General features: G+C 42.9%; 1 protein-coding gene across 4 annotated transcripts in view; it reads left to right on the top strand.

Moving 5' to 3' along the window:
* The window catches only part of trmt9b (tRNA methyltransferase 9B), a 169,309-nt gene that overhangs the window by 83,314 nt on the left and 61,187 nt on the right, over nt 1–24,808 (top strand). Inside the window, exon 1 of one of the 4 annotated variants that reach the window (XM_041198590.1) lies at nt 21,485–21,558. The exons of the other annotated variants lie outside the window; for them this stretch is intronic. The gene's annotated coding sequence lies outside the window, so the exon portion shown is untranslated. Of the gene's footprint in view, nt 1–21,484; nt 21,559–24,808 lie in introns of those variants that run through there. 4 annotated transcript variants of the gene reach the window in all.

Genomic DNA, 24,808 nt, shown 5'->3' on the forward strand with positions numbered 1-24,808 from the left:
GCGATTTAAATTGCATTTTTGGATGATTCCCACAGCAGTGCAATTGTCCAGAGGAAGTGTGCATTTCTAGGCAATTGACATGCAAACCAGTACCTGGGAACTTCCTTGGGGGATTCCCCAGTGCATCTTTGGGGTACCCCATAAATCTGACACTGGGGAGCATGGAAGTCACGGGCCAATATCTCTAACTATTTGGACCCAATATCTCCTGGAGCAGGATTTCCAAGCATGGGGAAAGACCACTGACTAAAATTCCATGAATGCTGGCGGTTTCCTGTTCTTTAGGTTAAAGAGCACGATTTGGAGGAGGGCGGGTGATTACAGGGGGTCAGAAAGAGATCAAGTGCAGAGATGGTGGGTTAGCTAGGGTGGCAAGCACTCCTGCTGGAAAGGAGCTTATTTCATCAAGGCAGCGGTCCTTGAGCTTTCGTATTTCTTGAGGTATGGGAAACTTGGCCAGCCATCGCTTAAACTGGAATTGAGATTAAATCTGAGGCTCATAGCCTCATTAACATATTTAAATGAACCTGCCTACTAGAAGTAGGCTGGTTGCCTGCACTTATCCCACCTCCATAAAAACTGGAGTGGACAGGTTTGAAACTGTTTGGTTTCAGGATTAAGATATTTAAAATGTTAACGTCATTCCCAACACAATGAGATTAATATTACCCCCTATGTCTTTTTATAGTTTAATTTTGGTTCCATTGATATGCACATATTTAACTTATCCTGCTTGTTTCATTGAGCTGAATGCTTTCTGCATACAGCACAATGAAATACAAAAACAAATTACTAGATACTGGAAATCTGGAATAGAAACAAAACATGCTGGAAATGCTCAGCAAGTCAGGCAGCATCTGTGGAGAGAAACAGAGCTAAAGTTTCAGGTCAATGATCGTTCATCAGAACTGCAAGAAGTTTTTCAATTGACTGTGTCCTGCTGAGACAGCACAAAGAAGAAAAAAATCCAAAAGAAATATGATCTCTTCCATATTCTCTTGTTTAGATTCTGTTTTTTAAAAAATGGACAAATGTCTGGACTGATAAAATGACCACAGGTTTGTAGTTCTGGAGCAGTTTAAAAATAGACAGAGGCTAACATATCAAACGCCTGGAAAGTAACACTCCTTGCATTGTATAAACATTCAAGCCAAGCCAACACAAAGAATAGTAGATCAGACAGCTATGGGAAATGGCAGAGCTATTTGTGACTCCTCTACAGTTACCTGCTCAAAACACAATGGATTTTAATAAGGTGGGGGGGGGGTGTCAGCCTTTCTAGGCTGGGTTGATAAGAAGATGGCCTTCTGGCAGGGGCCTCTCCCACATCCATACCAGGGAGGGCTACAGTGCTGTAGCCTGGTTGGGGTTTATGGATATTTTAAATAGGATTGTTAACTCTGTCCGGTCACCTTGCAATTCTACATTATGATGGATGAGCATGGGGACCAATCTGGTTGGGGTCTCTCTGTTGGTCAGTTGGGGGTAGGCATTGTGTCTTTTAGTACACTACTGCCCTCTGGTGGATGGTCAGCTCTTGCTGTACTTCCAGTGGCTTGTCAACTAAGTGAGGCGTCACCCTCACTCTTTCTGGGCCAATTTGGGAATTTTTCTGGTCCACATTTAAATTTGCCATACAACTACTGGCCAAATCAATCAATGGCTTCCTTGCTGGGGCCTTTGGTTTGAGCGTGGGCGCTCTCCTAACTTGTTCCATGTCCCTGGAACCAGAACGGCTGACCCTAGTTCTGAGGCCAATTGCCTGCCTGTTGCCATGCCAATCCAGAGTGCCTGGCAACACAAGTTGGAACTCTCAAGTTGTGTTCGCGCTCAAACCGGAATCCCCTAAATTGAGCCAAGTCCCTTTAAAACACCCGACTCTCCTGACCCTCAGCCTACCCATGGTCCCTGGTCTGAACGCTGAACCCCCAGGTTACTAAAGTAAACAGGCAGGAGCTAAACTGGATGAGAGCAGCTCAGCCCAATGATCATAGGGCTCGGCACCCACAGAGTGAGGGAGATGTCCAGCATTCCCCTGCAGATTGCCCAGAGCAACTTGACCATCACTCGCCCCTGAGTGGTAACCACCCTATAAAACTCCCAGGGGAGAATTTTCTCCCTGTCAGGCAAGCTGGTCGGGAGCGAGCGCAGAGCCAATCGCTGCCCACGATTGGCTCCGCGCAGCCATTTTACGTGGGCTGCCAATTAAGGCCCGCCCAGCATGATTCACGGCCGGTAGCGCTCAGCACGGAGCTGCATCAGGAGGATTGAGAAACATAAAAATTATTTTATGTCCCCTCATGTGACAGTGTCATGTCACATGAGCTGGGACACATTTATGAAATGTGAAAAAATTATTTATTTATTTAATAAAACCTTCAGGAAACCTCAACCCACCCATGGATGAGGTTTCCTGAAAAACGGGAAGGCCACTGGGGCTCTTTGCCTGCCCGCCAACCTTAAGATTGGTCGGCAGTGTTGATAATTACATTAATTGTAATTAACAAGCTTTTGACAGTTCGGCAGGTGCGCAGCCACCTCCGGCGCGCGCCCGCCCGCCGAACGCAAGATCTGAATAACGTGCGGTGACGTTGGGACGGATGCCTGACGTCACCACATGTCAGTTTTTGCATCGGCATGTAGGGCCTCCTCCCCGCATGCCAACATCAACATGTCTATGGGCCTTCTTCTATCATGGAAGTCATCGCTTTTGGGAAAGTTGATCATCCTGCAATGGGTTCAGCCTACTAACTCCTGAAGGAATGCACCACTGGACTTTTTGATCCTGGATTCTGGACTCACATGAAACCATAATTTATATTTTTATTGTGGTCTTTGCCCAGAAGCCCTTTCTTTCCCTTTTCCCTCTTTTATTGTATGTATGCAATAGGGATGGACGTTGTGAAACCCCTTTCTGCATTTTGTGTGTGTGTAAAATAAACTACCCCTCTTATTTTACTTTACCTTGAGTTTGCTGTGAGGTTATTAATAGAGGATTGGCTCACTCCAAAACTGAAGGTTTGGGGAAAATACATTATCACGTATAAAGCGGGAAATCAAAAATCAAAAATATCTTTCTGTTTACGGACAGGTATTGAGTGGATAAATCAGGGCTGTTCTAAATTAAACCCCCTCCTGTCAGTAACAATCATTATAGGATAGGTGAATGAACCTTATTAAGGAAAGAAGAAAGTAATTATTTTCATTTATATTGCACATTTCATGACCTCAGGGCATCCCAAAGCACTTTACAGCCATTGTAGTATTTCAGAAGTGTAGTCACTGTTGTAATGTAGCAAACATGCAGCTGATTGGTGCACGAGGTTCCACAAACAGCAATGAAATGAATGGCCTGACCATCCATTCTAGATTAGGATGAGGTCTAAATATTCGCCAGGACATTGGGAAAATTCCCCTGCTCTTCTTCAATTTGCACATGGGATCATGGGATGATTTATGTCCACCTGAGAGGGCTGATGGAGCCTCAATTTAACCTCTCATCTGAAATGGTTGTGGATGCTGAGCCAATTGAAACATTCAAGGCCGAGATGATTAGTTTCAATTATTTCAATTTATACTCAGTGATACAAATTACACAGGTGTGAAATTATTGGTAAGGGGCTGTGCAAAGAAAACATAGACTAAACCAAGTAGAACTCATGAGCTCCATGTATTTGTTATTTTTTGTGACTGGAATATGAAGTCAAAAGCACAGTGTGGATAAGAATTTGCATTCAGATGTAGAAATACAATTTGAAATTGCAACTGTTCTGTTAAAAATAACTATAACTATATCTGATAATCATCTTGTCAGTTCTCCAGCTTTCCATACGGTTATAACCAACAGCTTTCAACATTACTGTTATGCAAATTCCTGTAAATATCAATCACCCACAACCCTAATTTGTGGATTCAGTTCTTCTACTTACATTTGACAGTTTAAAAAGAATCTCTATTAAAAAATCGATTTGGTCTGTTCTAACTAGCAAGGTTACTTTCTTCTTTGAATTTCCCAGTTGCGAAGAGACTTCATACAAAAAAAATCCCCAAAATATTCAAAAGCTTTTCTAGAACTTCTGTAATTCTGAGAGTAAAAGTCTGCAAGATTTTTTTGAACCACCTCAGCCATTCCAAAACTTCTGGTGTACTGCATTGTTCTGCATAATAAATTAACACATGTTCCTTGGACCACAGATGAACCTCAACCTGGCGCTGCTACAACACAGGACTACATAGAATCATAGGGCAGAATTTTCTGTGTCTGCTGGCGTTGGGCGTGCTTGGCGGCATGACCGGACAATATGGTGAGAAGGCCAGAAATCGGTTTCATGACGAAGTGAAACCAGTTTGTGATCGCCCGCTCAGCCCGTCGATTGCAGGCCACATCCCCCCCCCCAGCACCTCATTGGGTATCGGGAACCGCATTGTAATACATCTGCATATCATTATAAAGCCAGCCTGCTGGAATCATCAATTCCTTCCGGCTGGATCAACCACTCATGTTGGCATGATTGCATGCGGGTGTGGAACACACGTGACAAGTGTGACGTGCAGAAGTCAGGACTTACCGCCAGGGCCTTGCTCACATCGCGGACATCTAAGGAGCAGGAGATGCTGGAGCTCGACAGCAACAGCACATTGGAGGAACATCCATGGCATGCTGAGTGGATTCTCCTAGGCATGGCTCTGCTGTGAAGCAGCTCATGGAAGTTGGAAAGTCACCAATGAGGATCTGCTCACAATGGATGATGGTTGAGAGTGTGGAGAAAAAGGTCCAGCTGTGTTTGGGAGAGGAAGATGTACCAGGAGGGTTAGGAGTTGAAGTTCATGGATTGACTGGGAGTGGAAGAGGTGTCAGGGTGGGGTGAGGTTGGTGGCGTGGGGGGGGATGAAGGTGTCAGGATTGGGTGAGGTTGGGAGGGGGGAATGAAGGTGTCCGGATGGGGTGAGGTTGGGAGGGGGGAATGAAGGTGTCCGGATGGAGTGAGGTTGGGAGGGGGGAATGAAGGTGTCGGGGGTGTTGGGAGGGGGGGAGTATGGTGGGGAGAAGGCAGTAACAGGGGAGAAGACCACAACTTGGGAGGTAGGTATAGGAGGGGGTGGAAGGGAAGGAGTTTGGAGGGGGAGAAGGAGTGCAGAGAGGGGAGGGAGTAAGGCTAGAGGAAGAAGTAAATCTGGAGAAGAAGTAAGGGTGTCTGAAAGAGTCAGGAAGGGGGAAGGGGTAATGCTGGAAGAATATGTAAAGCCAGACCAAAGAGTCAGGGGGGGTGGGGAAGGACTAAAGGTGGCGGAAGAAATAAATGTGTCCAAAGGAGTCAGGAAGGGGGGACTAAGCCGGGGTGGTGGGTGGGGAAACAAGGTGGGGGGGAGCGGGGAGGTGGGGGTATCCTGGGGGAAAGACTAAGTGGGGGGGTGTCCAATAAGATCTGGGGTAAGAGTTCCAAGGGGGGGAGGGGTTTCAAGGGGGGAAGGAGTTCTGTGGGGAAGGCGTCCAGGAGGGGGTGATGTCCAGGTGAACGTGGGAGGGAGGGCTCTCATGAATCCATGACTGTCTCCTTGGAAGCGAACTGAGGGCAGGTGTGAAATGAGGGAATAGTGAGAATGACTGAGGGCAGAGCGAGGTGGTAGGGTGATGGTTTGACGGTAGAAGCAGAAGGGATGGCAAAAGTGGTTGTTGGGGACTCAGAGACAGAAACTGGCACTAGGGGCGGGGAGGAGGACGTTGGGGGCATTAATGTGGATGGGAGTGGGTTTTTCAGGAAGGAATGGAATATGCACATTCACCTTGACATCCTCGAAGGAAAAGGATTGTGGCTGGTAGGTCATGGAGGGGAGCTGGAAGGTGATGCGGGGGAGGGGGTTCAACAGTGATGGGGGAAAGGAAATGAGTGACTGGGGAGGGGAAAAAGATGGGGGAGCGCTCAAAAAACTAAATCATGACCATGCTGCCTAATTTCGAAAATGCAACGAGAGTCGTGGTGGGCGGGAACAGGTGCTGCATGGGAGTGTGATCATTGGGTAGACGGAGATGCAGATCAGTTCAGATGGACAACTGAAAGCAAACTCCAGCGGGTAGCATTGAAATGCTCAGAACAGTGAGATGAGTGTCATGCGGAAAGGATCCGCGTTCATGGGAGAGTGCTTGCACAAGGCTCTGAAAGGCCCTTTGTAAGTTCTTTTGAACTTAAATTCCAATTTTGTTCATTGAGACTTTAACCATTGAGGCAACAGGAGGCAATTTAGTGAAGTAACTCAGGAAACTTCATTAACTTATGAGTTAATAGTTATCACAGCAGGGCAGACTTTACAGTTCAGTTTTGGGTGTAGGTCGACACTTGGTCTTCTTTCTTTCCTTCTCTTTCTTTTTCTTTCTCTCTCTCTCTCTGGAGTGTTCTGATCTTCTGCTTTCAGCAGTCTTCAGTTTCAAATTCAGTGTTCATTGGTCAGTGAAAGCTGCTGCTTATCAAGTCTTTACAAACCACAACCCACAGTGTGATCAACGATGTTATTGTATTCTGGTTGTCCCTTGAGATGTGGAGGTGTGATGGGTTTGTGAGTGTGTGAGTTGAGAAAGGTGAGAAGAGTGACTTATTCTGGCAGAACGGATGAGACCATTCATCCTGTGGCTGTCGTCTTTTGCAGGGCATTGGCGCTGACCACTGCTGCCTCCTCCACCCATGCTGAATTGGTGATGCAGCTACCCCTCCTGCGGCCAGAGCAGCGGTGCAGCAGTAGAGGACATCACAGTGGGCCTCCATAGTGTCCAAAAGGTGCTCGAGGGATGCATCACTAAACCGGGGCGGGGGGGGGGGGGGGGGGTTGCTGCAGCCGTTTTGCCTTTTGGGACCATTTTGTCTTCTGTGCAGCAATCCTGGGCTGAGAACACTGAGAGTTGTGTTTGCGGCTGTACTTTAAATATGATGCCTTGCATGTTGAAGTGGTGAGGTGATGGCGAGGCGGGCGAATGAGTGTCCACCCACCATGGAAATGGCATGTTTCCCAGGAATGCATAATTAGTGCAGCAGGTTTGGGACAATAAAACGTGAGAAACCGCCATTCAGCCGGCAGGTAAAACCTTGTAACTCCCGCCCGTTACCACACTTAGTGCAAATCTCGGATGATTCCGCCCATAGAACGGGTTCAGCAAAGAAAAAGCCATTCAGCCTGTTTTGTTTTGGCAGTTCTTTGCATGAAGAATTCACCTAGTTCTACTCCCCCACCTTTTCCTGTGCCCTGTAAATCTTTCCTCTTCAGATAATGATCCAATTCACTTTTGAATGCTTCAGTTGAACCTTCCTCCATCACTCTCTAAGGCAGTGCATTCCAGCTTCTAACCACTTGCTGCATAAAAAAGTTTTTACTCATGTCACCATTACTTCTTTTGCCAAACACTTTAAATCAATTTCCCCTGGTTCTTCATACTTCCACCAACGGGAACATATTCTCCCTATCTACTCTGTCCAAACCCCTCATTATTTTGAGCACCTCTATCAAATCTCCTCTCAGTCTTCTCTACCCCAATCTATGTAATGGAACTTCCTTATCCCAAGAACTATTCTAGTAAATCTTTCCTGCACCCTCTCTAATGCCTTCAGATCCTTTCTAAAGTGTGGTGCCCAGTGCTGGACACAATACTCCATTTGAGGCCAAAGCAGTATTTTATATAAGTTTAACATAGCTTCCTTGCTTTCATACTGTATGTCTGTACGTTTTTTTAAGAACTCTCTCAACCTGCCCTGCCACCTTCAATAATTTGTTCACTTGTACCCCCAGGTGGCTCAGCTCCTGCACTCCTTTATTTTGCCCTTTTATTGTATTTAGTTGTACCCTTTATTTTATATTAGCTCTCCCCATTATTCACTCTATCCTCCTTACAATACTTTAAGTTTTGTCATCTGCAAATTTTGAAATTACGCCCTGTACACTAAAACCTGGGTTATTACTATATATCGAGAAGAGCAGAAGTCCTAACACCCGACCCCTGGGGAAACCAACTCTAAATCTTCCATCAGTCTTAAATACAACCGTTCACCACTACTTTTTTGTTACTCAATTTTGTATCCATTCTGCTGCTGTCCCATGAGTTCTAAATTTTCTCACAAATCTGCTGTGTGGCACTTTATTAAATGCCTTTTTTGAAGTCCATGTACGCCACATCAACTGCATTACCCTCTTCAATCTGTTACCTCATCAAAGAATATCATTCGCCCTTAAGAAATCCATAATGCCTTTCCTTAATTTGCCTGCATTTGTCCAAGTGACCATTAATTTTGTCCTGAATTATCATTTCTATGACCTTACCCACTACAGAGGTTAAATTGACTGGCCTGCAATTGCTGGGCTTATCCTTACACCTTTTTTGAAGAAGGGTGCAACATCTGCAATTTTCCAGTCCTCTGGCACCACCCCTGTGTCTAAGGATAATTGGAAAATTATGGCCAGTGTATTTGCACTTTCACTTCTTTCAGTATGCTTGGATGCATCTTATCTGGTCCTGGTAACTTATAAACTTTAAGTACAACTAGTGTATCTAATACCTCCTCCTTATCAATTTTAAACCCATCAAGTGTCTCAACTACCTCCTCTTCTTCATGACATGTATGTTAAACCATGGGAACAGCATGTTGTAAACAGACTCACAACCAATAAATCAGATCAAAGCTTTGCAGTCCTGCCACATCTTGTCATGAATGATGAGGACAATTAAACAACCAACAGAAGAAGGAAGCCCCAAAAACATCCTAATCCTTAATGATGTAGAGCCAGCAAGCTAGTGCGAAAGAGAAGGCTAAAGTATTTTCAGCTATCCATGCCAGAAGTGCCGAGTGGATGATCCATCTCAGCCTCCTCCTGAGATTCCCTCTACCACAAATGTTATCATGAGGACAACATCCCAGCTGTAGTGCTGAAGATTTGTGCTTGAGAATTAGACACACCCCCAGCCAAGTTATTCCAGTAAAGCTACAAGCTAGCAACTACCTGACAAACTGCAATATCATCCAGCTGTACCCTGTTCACAAAAGCAGGACAATGTAATCCAGCCAATTATTGACCCATCAGTCTACTCTCAATCATCAGCAAAGTGAGGAAGTGTTATCAACAGTGTTACCAAGTGGCACATATGCAGTCATAAGATGCTCATGGATGCTTAGTCTAAGATTCACCAGTGCCATTAGGCTCCAGGCCTCATTACTGCCTTTATTCAAACATGGACATGAGCTGAATTCCAGAGGTGAGGTGACAGTCACTGCCCTTGACATCAAGGCAGCATTTAACTGAGTGTGGCATCAAGTAACCCTAGTGAAATTGAAGTCAATGGGAATCGGGGGAAAATTCTCCACTGGTTACAGTCACACAAACAAATATGGCTGTGGTTGTTGGAAGCCAATCATCTCAGCCCAAGGGCATCAGTGCAGGAATTCCTCAGGATGGTGTCCTAGGCTCAACCTTCTTCAGCTGCTTTATCAATAACCATCTCTTCATAATAAGGTCAGAGGTGGAGATGTTTGATGATGATTGCTCAGTGTTCAGTTCCATTCATGATTCCTCAGGCAGTGAAGCAGTGAATGCCCATATGCAGCAGGACTGAACAACATTAAGACAAATAACATTCATGCCACACAATTACTAGGCAATGACCATCTCTAACAAGGGAGAAACTAACCACCTCCCATTGACCCTACCATGAACCCATGGATCACTATTGACTAGAAATTTAACTGGGCCAGTCATATAAATACTATAGCTTCAAGAGCAAGTCAGAGACTGGGAAATCAGTGGTGAATAATTCACCTTCTGACTCCCCGAAGCCTGTCCACCATCTACAGGGCACAAGTCAGGAGTGTGATGGAATACTCTCCACTTGCCAAGAAGAATGTGGCACCAACTTGTCACCATCCAGAACAAAGTAGCCACTTGATTGGCATCACTCCCTGCACCACCAGCATACAGTGTCAGGAATGTAAACCTTCTACAAGATACACTTTAGCAATTCACCAAAGCTCCATCAGCTGTACCTTCCAAACCTATGACCTCTGCTACCTAGAACATGGGCGCCATTTTCAAATTCCGCTGCACCACCCTGGCTTGTAAATATATTGTTATCCCTTCAATGTCACTGGGTCAGAATCTTGGAACTCCCTCCTTAACAGCACCGTGCTTCTACCTAAACCGCACAGACTGCAGCGGTTCAAGAAGGCAGCTCATGGTCACCTTCTTAAGCTTAATTAAGGCTGGATAATAAATGTTGGCCTTACCAGCTCAAATCCCATAGATGAATAAAAAAAAATTCTAATACTTGTTCAAATCAAGAATATCTTGGAGATATAAACCCCCATGAAGGCTGATGACCAGAATATGAGTTGGGTGAGGGATGGGGCTTCTCTGGTTAGAGAAAAGGAAAATCCTTGGCCCATCGATAAAGGATTTGTGCCTGAGACATTGGAAGAATAGTAAATAAATGAGAAAGTAGCAGTGTGGGAGGAGTTAGGAGACTGAAAGGACTGTAATATAAAGAGACAGCATAGAGGAGGTGGAATTGAAAATAGAGGGCAAATGGCGAGGGGAGAGTGAGACTTGAGATGAACAGGGTACAGAGTGAGACCAGGAGAAGTCCAACAAAGCAGGCCATGGAAATCATAAAATAAGGATAATCTTTGTATTGTAGTGTGTCCTTAGCAATAAAGCTGATAGCAAACAATGAACATATTAATTAACTATAAAGTGATGTTGCACTTTTTGAGTTCTCAGCCTGAAACTGCCACCAATATTACTATTTTTACATAGTGATTCTTTTACCCCATTTTCATCAATTATCAGAATTATCTACATAAACAACATATCTTCAGAATTTGCGAATAGACTGGTGCTGATATTTACAGGGAGATGGGGTTTAAGCAGATTGTTTGCAGCAGCTAGGAAACCACGAAAGGCAGATAAGGTGAAGATCATGCAAGACTTCATCTGAATTCTGTTTCTTCATTTTCTATGGCAGGAATTTTTAGATGGGAGGTTTCTTACCCCAATACCTGAAGAGTCGATGGGGAACACATCCCCACCAATCACAGCAACCTCACACCCATTCAGCACTCCGAGGAGCATTAATTGGCTGGCAATGGGGCTTCTGCCCCTCACTTGGAGCTGCAGGCCCCCACCCTGTTTTAAAGGCCCCCACCTGTAAACCTGCTAGTGGGGATCATTAAATTCTGCCCCTCGTCTTAGAAATATGAAGTTTGTAAGCTTGTTTTGCTATGGGACTGTCTGCTTAAGTTAAAATGAAGTGCTGAATGGGGTCATATGACCTGCTCCAAATCCTGCTTGACAACAAGCCTGGGTGGCTTTGCTGCTGTGAGAATAAGCAATGAGGCATAGGTTGTTTCACTGGGAAGAAGTTGTAAAATATTAACACCAGTAGACAATGGCAAGTGCATCTGTGATGACTGTTAATCTCCAAGTCACAGGGATATGTTAAGAATATTAGGTTTTATAAACAGTTATACTTTAAACTTAATTTTAATTCCAGTATAGAATTCAGTTGGGGTCTAGAGGATATCTGATGAGCATTTCTATCTGGATACAGGGCCCATGTGATTTGTGTTGCTATGGGGATGGGCTTTGAGAGGGGAAGAGCCCATAGAAAGCCTTTGTAGTGTTGAGTTAAATGGTTTCTAAAATATCACTGCACCTCAAACAGGTCACTCTGTAAGACTTTGATGGAGAGCAAAGACCATAAGACCATAAGACATAGGAGCAAAAATTAGGCCATTCGGCCTATCGAGTTTGCTCTGCCATTCAATCATGGCTGATAAGTTTCTCAACCCCATTGTCCCGCCTTCTCCCCGTAACCTTTGATCCCCTTACCAATCAAGAACCTATCTACCTCAGTCTTAAATACACTCAATGACCTGGCCTCCACAGCCTTCTGTGGCAATGAATTCCATAGATTCACCACTCTCTGGCTAAAGAAGTTTCTCCTCATCTCTGTTCTAAAAAGTCTTCCCTTTACTCTGAGGCTGTGCCCTCGGGTCCTAGTCTCTCCCACTAATGGAAACATCTTCCCCATGTCCACTCTATCCAGGCCTTTCAGTATTCTGTAAGTTTCAATCAGATCCCCCCTCATCCTTCTAAACTCCATCGAGTATAGACCCAGAGTCCTCAAACGTTCCTCATATGTTAAGCCTTTTATTCCTAGGATCATTCTCGTGAACCTCCTCTGGACCCTCTCCAGGGGCAGAACATCCTTCCAGAGATATGGGGCCCAAAATTGCTCACAATATTCTAAATGTAGTCTGACCAGAGCCTTATAAAGCCTCAGCAGCACATCCCTGCTTTTATATTCTAGTTCTCTCGAAATAAATGCCAACATTGCATTTGCCTTCCTAACTACCGACTCAAGCTGCAAGTTAACCTTAAGAGAATCCTGGACTAGGACTCCCAAGTCCCTTTGCATTCCAGATATCAGAATTCTCTTCCCATTTAGAAAATAGTCTATGCTCTATTCTTCCTACCAAAGTGCATGACCTCACACTTCCCCACGTTGTATTCCAACTGCCATTTCTTTGCCCATTCTCCTAACCTGTCCAAATCCTTCTGCAGCCTCCCCGCCTCCTCAATACTACCTGTCCCTCCACCTATCTTTGTATCATCTGCAAACTTAGCCAGGATGCCCTCAGTTCCTTCATCTAGATCATTAATTTATAAAGTGAAAAGTTGTGATCCCAACACTGACCCCTGCGGAACTCCACTAGTCACCGGCCGCCATCCTGAGAAGGACCCCCTTATCCCCACTCTCTGCCTCCTGCCAGACAGCCAATCTTCTATCCATGCTAGTACCTTGCCTCTAAGCAGAAGATTCACTTAGCTTTAGATATGGGGAGGGATCACAAGGGTAAACCTCACCATGGAAGTCAGTTCAGGGGTGAAAAGTTACATGCCTGGAAAAGGGAAAAGGAAGCAAGCCATTGGGAGCTTATGGCTGGTTCCTGGAGAATGAAGGAAAAGATTGCAGAATAACTGTGGAGGGGTATTCTTGGGCACTGGTGTGGGGGGGTGGGGGGGGGGGGTGGGGTGGGGTGGGGAAGTTATCTTCTGTAGTTTAAAGTATAAGTTGCATACAAAAATAGTCTTTGGACAATTTTGTTTTTACTTTGCCTCTTACAGTAAAAGTCTTAAAACTTGAAATTTTGTCATAAAATCCTATCATCACTGGAAGTTCAAATTTATTTTGAAAAGTTAATGGTCTCATAACACTAGCTGGCAGCCAGCCAGACTGAGAACCAGATGACAGGTGGACAGACCTCCGCTGGCAGGCTACAGATATGGAGCCAATTGGAGGGAGGGTTCACAAAGCTGTAGTTACTGTCATAAAGATATTATCAGTGCACCTGCTTTCAGCTTACTGAGTTTCATTTGGAACCTGAGAACATAGCATGCAGATTTTTAATCCCCCATGATGGGCAGGAGAGGGTCAGAGGTTGAAGAGATTGTTGGTCTGGGTGAGGGCATTGCAGGTTTGGGGGAAATCATGGGTTGGGGAGTTGAGGAGATCATGGGTTGATGGAGATAATGAGCCAGTGGGGCTTCAAATCACAAGCGGGGTTAACCAATTGTGGTAAGGTTTGCTTGAGGGCCAGGTGGGGGGGGGGGGGGGGGAGGGGGGGGGGAGGGAAACATCCCTGCTCCTTATGGTCCACAAGTACTGCTGGATCTAACTGTTCTTACCTCACTTTGGCTGCTTGGGAAACACATGCTGCAGGCATTATATCTACATCTGTTAAAATTTTAGGCATGCAGCCTGATTAGTATACTTAAATAATTGACCTGCCTCTCATTCACACGTTAGCCAGCCACACCCCACAAAGTGCCTCCTTTAAAACCAGGAGCGGGTGCTTTTCATGCAGGTTGGGGGTCATACTTCAAACTTAAAAATTTTTACACTAATCTTGTCCTCTTTCACCCATCATTAGGAGCTATAAGTCCCCATGTTATGTTCTCGGTCTCCAAATGAAACTCAGTAATCTGTAAACAGGTAGACTGATAATATCTTTATGATAGTAACTACAGCGTTGTGAATTAAAATAACTTACATAAATTTAAACAAATCAATTCAGAAAGCTGTCAAACACATATTGGAGCAAATCCTACAATGTTTTTTAATTATGTAGCTTGGCTCCTCCCCACTTCTCAGAGATCAGCTGAGAACAATAGTCCCAACATCGTTAAATTGCACTATGAGCTATGTGAGCGAGGTTGGTTTTTAATCTATGATGAATATGACAGTTAAAGAGAAAAAAAAAAGACTTGCATTTATAAAGCATCTTTCATGATCTCAGGTCATCCCAAAGCACTTACAGTCAATGAAGTACTTTTTAACTATAGTCACTGTCGGCAAACACAACAGTCAATTTGCACACAGCCTCCTCATATGTGGTAAAGATCAGGTAATCTGTTTTTTTTAAGTGATGCCAACTGAAGTATAAATATTGGCAGGACACCAAGGCTAACACCCCTCCTGTTCTTCAAAATAATGGGCAGAATTTTCTGCCTGTCGGGTGGGCAGGCCCAACCCAATCTCCGGTGGGCAGGGAGAAGCAGGCCCTACTGCCATTTTAAGTAGGCAGACCAATTAAGGCCTGCCCAACGTGACGCCCAGCGGGAAGTGCTAAGCGCTTCCTGTGCAGGCAGGGGGGGATTCCTCAAATGCGAGAGTGCGCTCTTTCATACGTAAGTGCTGCCTCAGGGAAATCGCTGGCAGCTTTATAAGCTTTGAAAATAGAAAAATTTTAAAATCCTTAACATGTCCCCCTCATGTGTCAATGTCACACGAAATGGGACATGTTAATAGATTTCATTGAAACTTAAATAAACTTTTTTAAACCCGACATGAAACCTCATCCCGCTGGTGGATAAAGTTTTATGTTTTTTCAGAAGCCCGCTGGGGCTCCTGGCCTGTCCACCAACCTTAAGGTTGGACAGGCAGATCCTTTAAATGTTTTAATGATCCTGTCAATGGCCTCAAATGGCCATTGACAGGTCAGCGGGCAGACAGCTGATCTCGTTGTGCCCCCACCTTCCTGAAGATTTAAATGGGGCGGGATTCCTCCGACGTCATCCCCCGTCATTTTCGCATCGGCAAGCAGGCCCCTCCCCCTGCTCGCTGACGGAAAAATTCAGCCCTATGTCATGAATCTTTTACATGCACCTGAGAAAGAAGATGAGGCCTTGGATTACCATCTCATCTGAAAGATGGCATATCTGACAGTGCAAAATCCTTCTGACTCAGAGGGTGGAGTCCTGCTACTTGCCATTCTAAAATTTAGCCAAAAATGTTTAATATTTAGTTCTATCACTTAAAATGAATCTATAATTACACACATAGACATAAATATATTTGGTCTAAAAAAGTAAAATATTTTAAATGCATACAAAGGTCACACAGACAGTGAAATTATGATTACTTACACAACATGACTTTTATTTGACAGTGGCACGTTTCAGGTTAAATTCTGTCCAATGGTAAAAACTAAATGTTATTACTAGTCTGACAGAAGAAGAGTTATATTTGCATTTTACCAGGCCTTTTTTTCAAGCTGAAACTTTCCAGATGGATTGAATTATATTTGGAAAGTGCAAAGATCTGTGCCCCTGGATTTGACATGCAAAATAATGACTAAGTACTAGCATTTCTTTGTTCATGAACCTATTGTTAAAAAGAAAGTAGATGTTAGTGAAGAGTGGTGGAACTTTGGCAGAATGTGATAGAGAGATTTACCTGTTTGTGCTAAAGCTCTGAGTGTTCTTACTTTTCACAAAGGTAAGACCATCTGCATGAAGTTAAAAGGGATTAATTTGAGGTTTTGTGTAAGCAAAGTGTCGAATTGTACAACAAGCTGCTATTGTAGATATAATAAAAGGTGGGCATTTATCTCTCATAACAGAGTTAGAAGTAGGAAAAATAAAGGTAAAGAGCTTTCAACCCACATTATACTGTCTGTGTCGTCATGTAAAAGTAATAATACAGAAATGGTCCTGTTTGAGGCATGACGGCTCTTTGCCTTGGTCACAAACTATGTGCTTTCAAATAATGCATGACTGCAGTTTTAGATGGTGTCAAAGTATATATTTTGTAATGTACAATTTGCAATTCTTTTCATCTATACTGGAAGTTTTAGCATTTGTTATCTCTTATAAACAGACTCTAACAAAGGTTTAAAAAAAGACTTGCATTTAAATAGCATCTTTCACAATCCCAGACATCCCAAAGCACTTAACAGCTAGTGAGTGCTTTTGAAGTGCAGTGCTGTTATAATGCAGGAGATATGGCAGTCAATTTGTGCGTAGTAAGCTCCCACAAACAGCAATGTGATAGTGACCAGATAATGGCCCAGATCTACGCATCAGCAGCAAAGCTGGGCATTTTGCCACTGCCTACAAGTTTTCTATGCCCTGGTGGAATTGCCCATTTTCAGCTGGGACTTCAGATCCCAGCTGAAGCAGAAATGAATCAGTGCAACCTCCCCAGGGTGAGTCCAGTGAGTGCAGGAGAGTTTAAGCAAGGAGAGGACACGCTGCTTTTTTTGGCACTACCTGTCCTATTTAGGGAAGTTTTTAATGAATGAATGTGGGCTAGTGAATAGATGTGTGAGTGGATGAGTGAGTGTGAGAGTGAGTCAGGGAGGTAGTTGGGTGGGGGGGGGCGGTTAGTCAGGTCGGATGGGTAAGCAGGTGTGGAGGATAGTCAGGTGGGAGGTGATCAGGTTGGGGCATGGTACATGGGAGAGAGTTGAGTCTGGGGGTGGTTGGGTCAGGTAGGCAGTCAAGATGGATATTCGAGGGTGGGTAGTCAGGTGGGGGATATTTGGGTCGGGTTGATTGGGTAGTTGGGTCGAGTCGGGTCGGGTCAAGAGTGTTGGTGGGAGAGAGGGTTGGGTCATTGGGTGGTCAATCCAGGATGTAGTTGAGTTGGAGGGGCTAATGGATTGGGGGTTAGTCTAGTCGGGTGTGGTGCTCAGTTCAGTTACACTGGTTAACCTCAGAGTTAGACCAAGTATTAACCAGGTTAATATTTCCTGGGAAGGATCCAGATAAGTCCTGCGTATCTGGCCCAAGTCTCTGTCATTGAGCTCAGTGTCAGAGACATTTGTGGAGGGTCCTGGACAGCACAAATCAGCCCTCTGGAAATTTAAACTTCCTGGGTAATTTCAGCTCATGTGCATAAACCAGGACTTCCACAGGGTCCCAACATGCAACACAGGCTTAAATCCAGATTTTGCAGCTTTGGACTTTGGAAGAATTGGCCCATGCTGCTTTTTCAGTGATGCTAATTGAGAAATAAATATTGGGCGTGACAGTATTGTCAGTGCTCAGGTAAAGTCAAGACCAAGTGCTGTCTTCAGTTGAAAGGGTAAGAGGGGATTGCTGTCTATAGGCTGACTGGTGAATCACATATCTTCCAATAAAACTATTGACATTTGATTATTCCTTCCGGCTTGACAAAAATAAAGACGTAGAATGTTCCTTCTTCAGATCAGAGGCCACTTTCACCCATCAACCAATCTATCCATTCTCTTGTTGATGGTGCTGTATTCAGATTTCTTCTAGGTTGCATATATTCCACTCTAAGCACTCATATGCCCTCTCACTAAATGTTACACTCAACAGAGGCTCAATTAAGTTATTGAAAAGAATAATTAACATTTCAGACTTGTAATTTTTTGAAACTAGTCATGTATTGCGAAATTCAAGTTGTGCTATTGTTTTATTAATGATTTTTCCCTGTTTGTGTATAATAATCTGATTTCTAAACAAATATATTAGTTTTAGCCTGAACATAATGATCTGACAGTGTGATTTATCACTTTTCAGTGTGAGTAAAAGAATGCAGTGAGCATTCAGCGTATGGCCTATAGTCTTGTGCTAAAAAGGTAACTGTTAATTATGTTGTATACTATTCTATTAAGGTCAATAATAAGGATGTTTAATTTCACAGGAGATGTAATCTGTTTATGTACAATTTCCTTTAGCTATGAATTCAAGTTCATATCGGCATGGATAGAAGATTGGCTAGCTAACAGGAAACAGAGGGTAGGCATAAATCGATCTTTTTCTGGTTAGCGGGAAGTAACTAGCGGAGTGCCCCAGAGATCAGTACTGGGGCCTCAACTATTCACAATTTATAAAATGACTTGGGTGAAGGGACCAATGGTATTTTGCTAAATTTGCTGATGACACAAAAATAGAGAAGATAGGAAGGTATGAAGAGGACACAAGGAGGCTACAAAGGGATATAGATAGGTTAAGTGAGTGGACAAAGACCTGGCAAATGGAGCATAGTTTGGGAAAGTATGAAATCATCCATTTTGGCAGGAAAAATAAAAAAGCATATTATCTAAATGGTGAGAGATTGCAGAGCTCTGAGATGCAGAGGGATCTATGTGACCTAGTGCATGAATCACAAAAGGCTAGTTATGCAGGTACAGCAGGTAATGAGGAAAGCTAATAGAATGTTATCATTTATTGCAAGAGAAACTGAATACAAAAGTAAGGAAGTAATACTTCAGTTATACAGGGTACCGATGAGACCACATCTGGAGTACTGCATATAGTATTAGTCTCCTTATTTAAGGAAGGATGTAAACATGTTGGAAGCAGCTCAGAGAAGGCTTACTAAACTAATATCTGGATTGGGCGGGTTGTCTTATGAAGGAAGGTTGAACAGAATAGGCCTGTATCTGCTGGAGATTAGAAGAGTAAGAGGCAACTTGATTGAAACATTTAAAATCCTGAGGGATCTAAGGGTTGATGTGGAGAAGATGTTTCCTCTAGTGGGAGGATCTAGTATTAGGGGCCACTGTTTAAAACTAAGGGGTCGCCGATTTAGGACAGAGATGAGGAGAATTTGTTTTTCTCTCAGAGGGCTGAGACTCTTTGGAATTCTCTTCCTCAAAAGGCAGTGGAAGCAGAGTTTTTGAATATTTTTAAGGCAGAGATAGATAGATTCTTGATAAGCAACGGGGTGAAAAGTTGTCAGGGGTAGGCAGGAATTTAGAGCTGAGGTCACAATCAGATTAGCCATGATCTTATTGAATAGCGGAGCAGGCTCGAAGGCCCAAGTGGCCTACTCCTGCTCCTAATTCGTATGTTCATATGTTCATATATATACATATACATATATACATATACATATATATATATATACACATATATACATATACATATATACATATATATATATACATATATGTATGTTCAAAGTTCATAAAGAGAGCTAAGGTTTCTAATGAATTGTCCAGGTGAAACAGTTCTGAATAGATTTATGTATCAGGTTGTTGTAGATTTTTTAAAAACCAACTCAGGCAGCATATCTATTTCCCATAGCAACACATATCTGCTGAGATGAAGTCATCCAATAAATCTGGTTGAAAACTAGGTAAAGCAGTGAGAGAGAAATAATAGCTTAGTCACACATTCGCAAAATTTATTTTCCTTGTCTTCTTAAATCATTGTGAAGCTTGTCTCAGGATTAGTTTATACTACTTTATTTATTCATTCATGGGATGTGGGCATCACTGGCTAGGCCAGCATTTATTGCCCATCCCTAAATGCCCTTGTTCAGAGGGCATTTAAGAGTTAACCACATTGCTGTGGGTCTGGGGTCACATGTAGGCCAGGGCAGGTAAGGACAGCAGATTTCCTTCCCTAAAGTGAACTAGATGGGTTTTTACAACAATGGACAATGGTTTCATGGTCATCATTTGACTTTTAATTCCAAACCATTAATTCTGTTTACAGAGGAAGATCAGTGTGACTTTGTCTCAACTTTACAGTTGAATCAGTCTGGCATTTCTATTTTTTGCACAGACCGCCCTTGTACATTCTTTTTGAAGAAGGTTTGAGAGAGATTATCAGATTTGTACTGTGGCCTCCATCACCATTAGAAATTGTCCAAATCATTTCCTTTATGAGCTTTAGGTTTCGGCTGGCTATATTCTCTGTGGCTGATAAGATGGCAGGTGGGACATTTGTTTCCAAGTATCTCCATAAATTGAACTTCAAAATAATGCTCTTATCAAAAAGCTATAAGTGAAAATGTATCTTCTTCTTGAACATCAGATGTGAAATCAACAATGCTCCTTCATCTTTTAGCATGTAGGACATTATAATTTCATAAGGATTCAACTCAGCAACATTGGAAAAAACCCAAATTGGTTAAATAATGTTAAAAACAAATTACAACAATTGATTTGCATTGCATGAATTATCCTGGCAATGAAGCTCCTCTTGAGTGAGTCTACAGCTGGAAAATACCAAAGCTCAACAATAGCTTTGTAACAGTTGTTGACTCAAAAACAGTCTTGATAGTGAAGATTTAGGCTGAAATACAAGGAATATGGGCTTGTTATAAATTTAGCTGCAGGTATATCTACCATTTGATTATGCTTTTTGCAGGAAGGAGATAAACCTAATGTATTACATGAAGACCAACCTACGCCAGCTGAGCCCAAGTTTTTAAAAAGTCAGATCTTAGAGCATGATCAATGTCCCAGGAAAATAATTGCTTTGAAAACAGTTCACTCGATCAGGTTTGGAGCTTACTTTAATTTAAACCAAAAAAATCTCTAACAAGGTTACAGTGGTGGTTTACCTGGCAGTATTCTTGCCTCTGAGTCAGTAGATTGTGGTTTCAAGTCCCAAGTCTAGAAACAAGAGCACAGAAGTCTAGGCTGACACTCCAGCACAGAGGGCATGCAGCACTGTTGGAAGTGCCTGCTTTTGAATCAGATATTAAACTGAGGCCCTCTCAGGAGGATATAAAAGATCCCATGATACTATTTTGAAGAGCTGGGGAGTTCCCCTTGGTGTCAACACCAAAACCTTTTTCTCAATCAATATTACTAAAACAAATTAAGGCATTGCTGTTTGTAGGAGCTTGCTGTGTGCAAATTAACTGCCATGTTTCCTGCATGACAAGATTGACTTCACTTCAACCATAATTAATTGGCTGTAAAGCACTTTGGGACACTTTGAAAGGCACTGAATGCAAACCTTTTTTTCTTTTCCAGTGCAACTTTACTATGTCACTAGTTTCTTTCTTTGGGGAAATTGAATCCAGACATCAGGATAATTTGTGAACTGAAACATTTTAGACATACACCAACAACAGTTCCAACTGGTGTTACATTGACTATTCAGGAGACAAAACTAATCCACTATCGCCAGCCCTGAGAGGACTCCATGACAATCCAGATCCAGGTGGACAGAGTATTACTTGGATTCAGGGCATGCTGATTTAACTACTTTAAATAAACAAATTTATCTTTTCCGTAGATTGAAGAAGCATAAGAATGATTTAACACGATTGAAACAAATCCTTAAAAGTGAGTTCAAATAAACAGTCAAACACAAACCTTAACCTGTCCTTTTCTCGATCAGATCCTGGGCAACTTGTGTATCTCAAACTTCTTAAAAGATCTGAAAAAACATGCCTCACATTTTTGGATTTTTAACTTGGAGTGTGAACTGAATTCGACGGCAAGAACAATTGGGTAGAGTTTATACCAGGTGAGCAATCTGCCTGTTTTTTGCCCATGCCAAAGCAAAAATAACCATGTGAATTTTTGGATATTTTACATCACAATGTTGCAATCATAATTAAGTTCAGAGGTTAAAGCCACAACATACATCAGGTGGGGATGAAATTTAGGACTTAGCAGATAAATCAAAGGGCCCAACTAGGATGGTATTTTCTTCATTTGTTTGAGATAATGAGATTCATTAACACATCCCAGAAAGGAAATTTCATTCAGGTGAGCCCCACAGAATGTTGTACAGGATCTCACACCTACAAAGGCAGTAAGCAGTTTGATTGGCCAATTCCCAGGCATGTAAGGCAAACAGGGATCAGGCTTTTGGCTCCTTTTTTTAAGCTAAGGACCCACAGAAACAAAGTTGTTAGTCTGCAAGAACTGATAAGGAAATCAGAATTGGAGATGGGGGAGAGAAAGCCTTCTCCTTAAGCATAGTGCTGACCAGTTTCAAAAAATAGTATAGCTCATTGAAGTGCATTTTGCCTGTTAAATGAGACAGCGTGGCATGTTATGGAGACTCTTATAAAATAGTTTGGAATTCAGTACAAATGTTACTCTGAACATTCATGTTTTGGGCAAGATTTATGGGTTGATCTTAGATTTGCCAAATTGGGTTGGATGTAGTGTTGGAGCTTTCTTCACATGACCTCCCACCTCCAACCACTTCACCCAGTTAAACAGCCTTTTAAAAAAAAATCCTTCCCCAATATTTTTGCAAGCAATAAATGAAAATGAAAAACACACTTTTGAGTGAACCGAGGTACAAAAATGTTGATTTATGCAGACAAATAGGTCCTTCACGTGACCATCATATTTTCAACTGCTAGTTGCTTGTTTTCCAGAAGAGAACGGATGGCTGGTAATTCTAAAAAGTTTCTAATTGACCCATGTCATTAATTTTTTTCTCAATCTGATTATCAGAAAAGACAGCTTGCATTAACTTAGTGACTTTAATGGCCATCAGGCATTTCAAAGTGTTATAGAGCCAGTAAAGCTCTTTTTAAGTATAGTCACTGTTGTAATATAGGAAACATGGCAGCCAATTTGTGTGTATAAGCTCCACCAAACAACCATATAATAATGACCAGGTAATCCAGGTAATGGGTGAGGGTGTGGAGGCGGTCTAGGCGAAAGCCTGCCTCTGCACTTCGGCTCTTAGAGAACATAGAAAATAGGACAAGGTGGTCCTTCGGCCCTTTGAGCCTGCTCCACCATTCAATATCATGGCTGATCCGCTATCACAATGCTGTACTCACACATTCTCCCCAAACCACTTGACAACTTTAGAGTCCAGGAATCTATCTATTTCCTTCTTAAATACATTCAGTGACTTGGCCTCCACAGCCTTCTGTGGTAGAGAATTCCACAGGTTCACCACCCTCTGAGTGAAGAAGCTTCTCCTCATCTCCATCGTAAATGGTCAACACCATATCCTGAGACTGTGAGCATTTGTTCTAGACCTCCTAGCCAGAGGAAATAGCATCCCTGCATCCGCTCTGCCCATCCCTGTCAGAATTTTAAACGTTTCAATGAGATCTCCTCTCATTCTTTTAAACTTCAGTGAATTCAATAAAAAAAGGATTGAAACAAAAGCAAAGAACAGCCCTCCAGTCCCAACACCCCCCTACACTTCTGATGGCCCATCTAAGCCAGCCTATGCCAACCCCTGCCTCTCATGTCACTGTCAACCCAGGCCCTCAGCCCTCATGGTCCCTCATGCTCCCCATGTCAACCCGTGCCCCTTTACCCAACCCCCATTGCAACTCATACCACCTATGCCCCACACATCACCATGGCCCATTATAGCCCCTATGCCAACTTATTGCTAACTTGTGCCAACTCACACCTCTCACCATTAAGCTTTTCTACAAATCCTGCCATTTCTTCCTTAATAATGGACTTTAGCATTTTCCCAACAAATATTAGGCTGACTTGCCTATAGTTTCCTGCTTTTGTCTCCCTCCCTTCTTGAACAGGGAAGTCACATTAGCGGTTTTCAAATCTGCTGGGACTCTCTCGGGATCCAATGAGTTCTGGAATATTTCAACCAATGCCCCCACTTTCTCTGCAGCTACTTTCTTTAAAACCCATGGATGCAGGCCAACAGGTCCTGGCGACTTGTCTGCCTTTAGTCCCATCAGTTTGTCAAATACTTTGTCCCTTGTGATATGAACTAGAAACCCAATGAACTCAATTTAAATAACTAACAATAGGCATCATGCCCAGATATGTATCACACACCCATACATCCACAATTTCTATTTCCTTCTTACATGACTGGATAGTCCTATGTGTTCCTGCTCACCTGCCTTTCAATTTCATTGGCTTGAGGTTGATACTTCCCCTTTTTCACTAAAGAAATTCTCTCTCAAAGCCGTTGAAGTTAACAGAGTTATACAAAAGCAAAATACTGCAGATGCTGGAAATCTGAAACAAAAACAAAAATTGCTGGAAAAACTCAGCAGGTCTGACAGCATCTGTGGAGAGAAAGACAGAGTTAATGTTTTGAGTTGACGTTTCGAGTCCTCATGACCCTTCGACAGAACTTGAGTTCGAGTCCAGGAAAGAGCTGAAATATAAGCTGGTTTAAGGTGTGTGTGTGGGGGGCGGAGAGATAGAGAGACAGAGAGGTGGAGGGGGTTGGTGTGGTTGTAGGGACAAACAAGCAGTGATAGAAGCAGATCATCAAAAGATGTCAACCACAATAGTACAATAGAACACATAGGTGTTAAAGTTAAAGTTGGTGATATTATCTAAACGAATGTGCTAATTAAGAATGGATGGTAGGGCACTCAAGGTATAGCTCTAGTGGGTTTTTTTTTTAATTTTTTTTTTATTATATTTTTTTTTTATATAATGGAAATAGGTGGGAAAAGGAAAATCTTTATAATTTATTGGGAAAAAAAAAGAGGAAGGGGGAAACAGAAAGGGGGTGGGGATGGGGGAGGGAGCTCACGACCTAAAGTTGTTGAATTCAATATTCAGTCCGGAAGGCTGTAAAGTCCCTAGTCGGAAGATGAGGTGTTGTTCCTCCAGTTTGCGTTGGGCTTCACTGGAACAATGCAGCAAGCCAAGGACAGACATGTGGGCAAGAGAGCAGGGTGGAGTGTTAAAATGGCAAGCGACAGGGAGGTTTGGGTCATTCTTGCGGACAGACCGCAGGTGTTCTGCAAAGCGGTCGCCCAGTTTACGTTTGGTCTCTCCAATGTAGAGGAGACCACATT

Source organism: Carcharodon carcharias, chromosome 11 (assembly GCF_017639515.1).
Source record: "Carcharodon carcharias isolate sCarCar2 chromosome 11, sCarCar2.pri, whole genome shotgun sequence".
NCBI lineage: Eukaryota > Metazoa > Chordata > Chondrichthyes > Lamniformes > Lamnidae > Carcharodon > Carcharodon carcharias.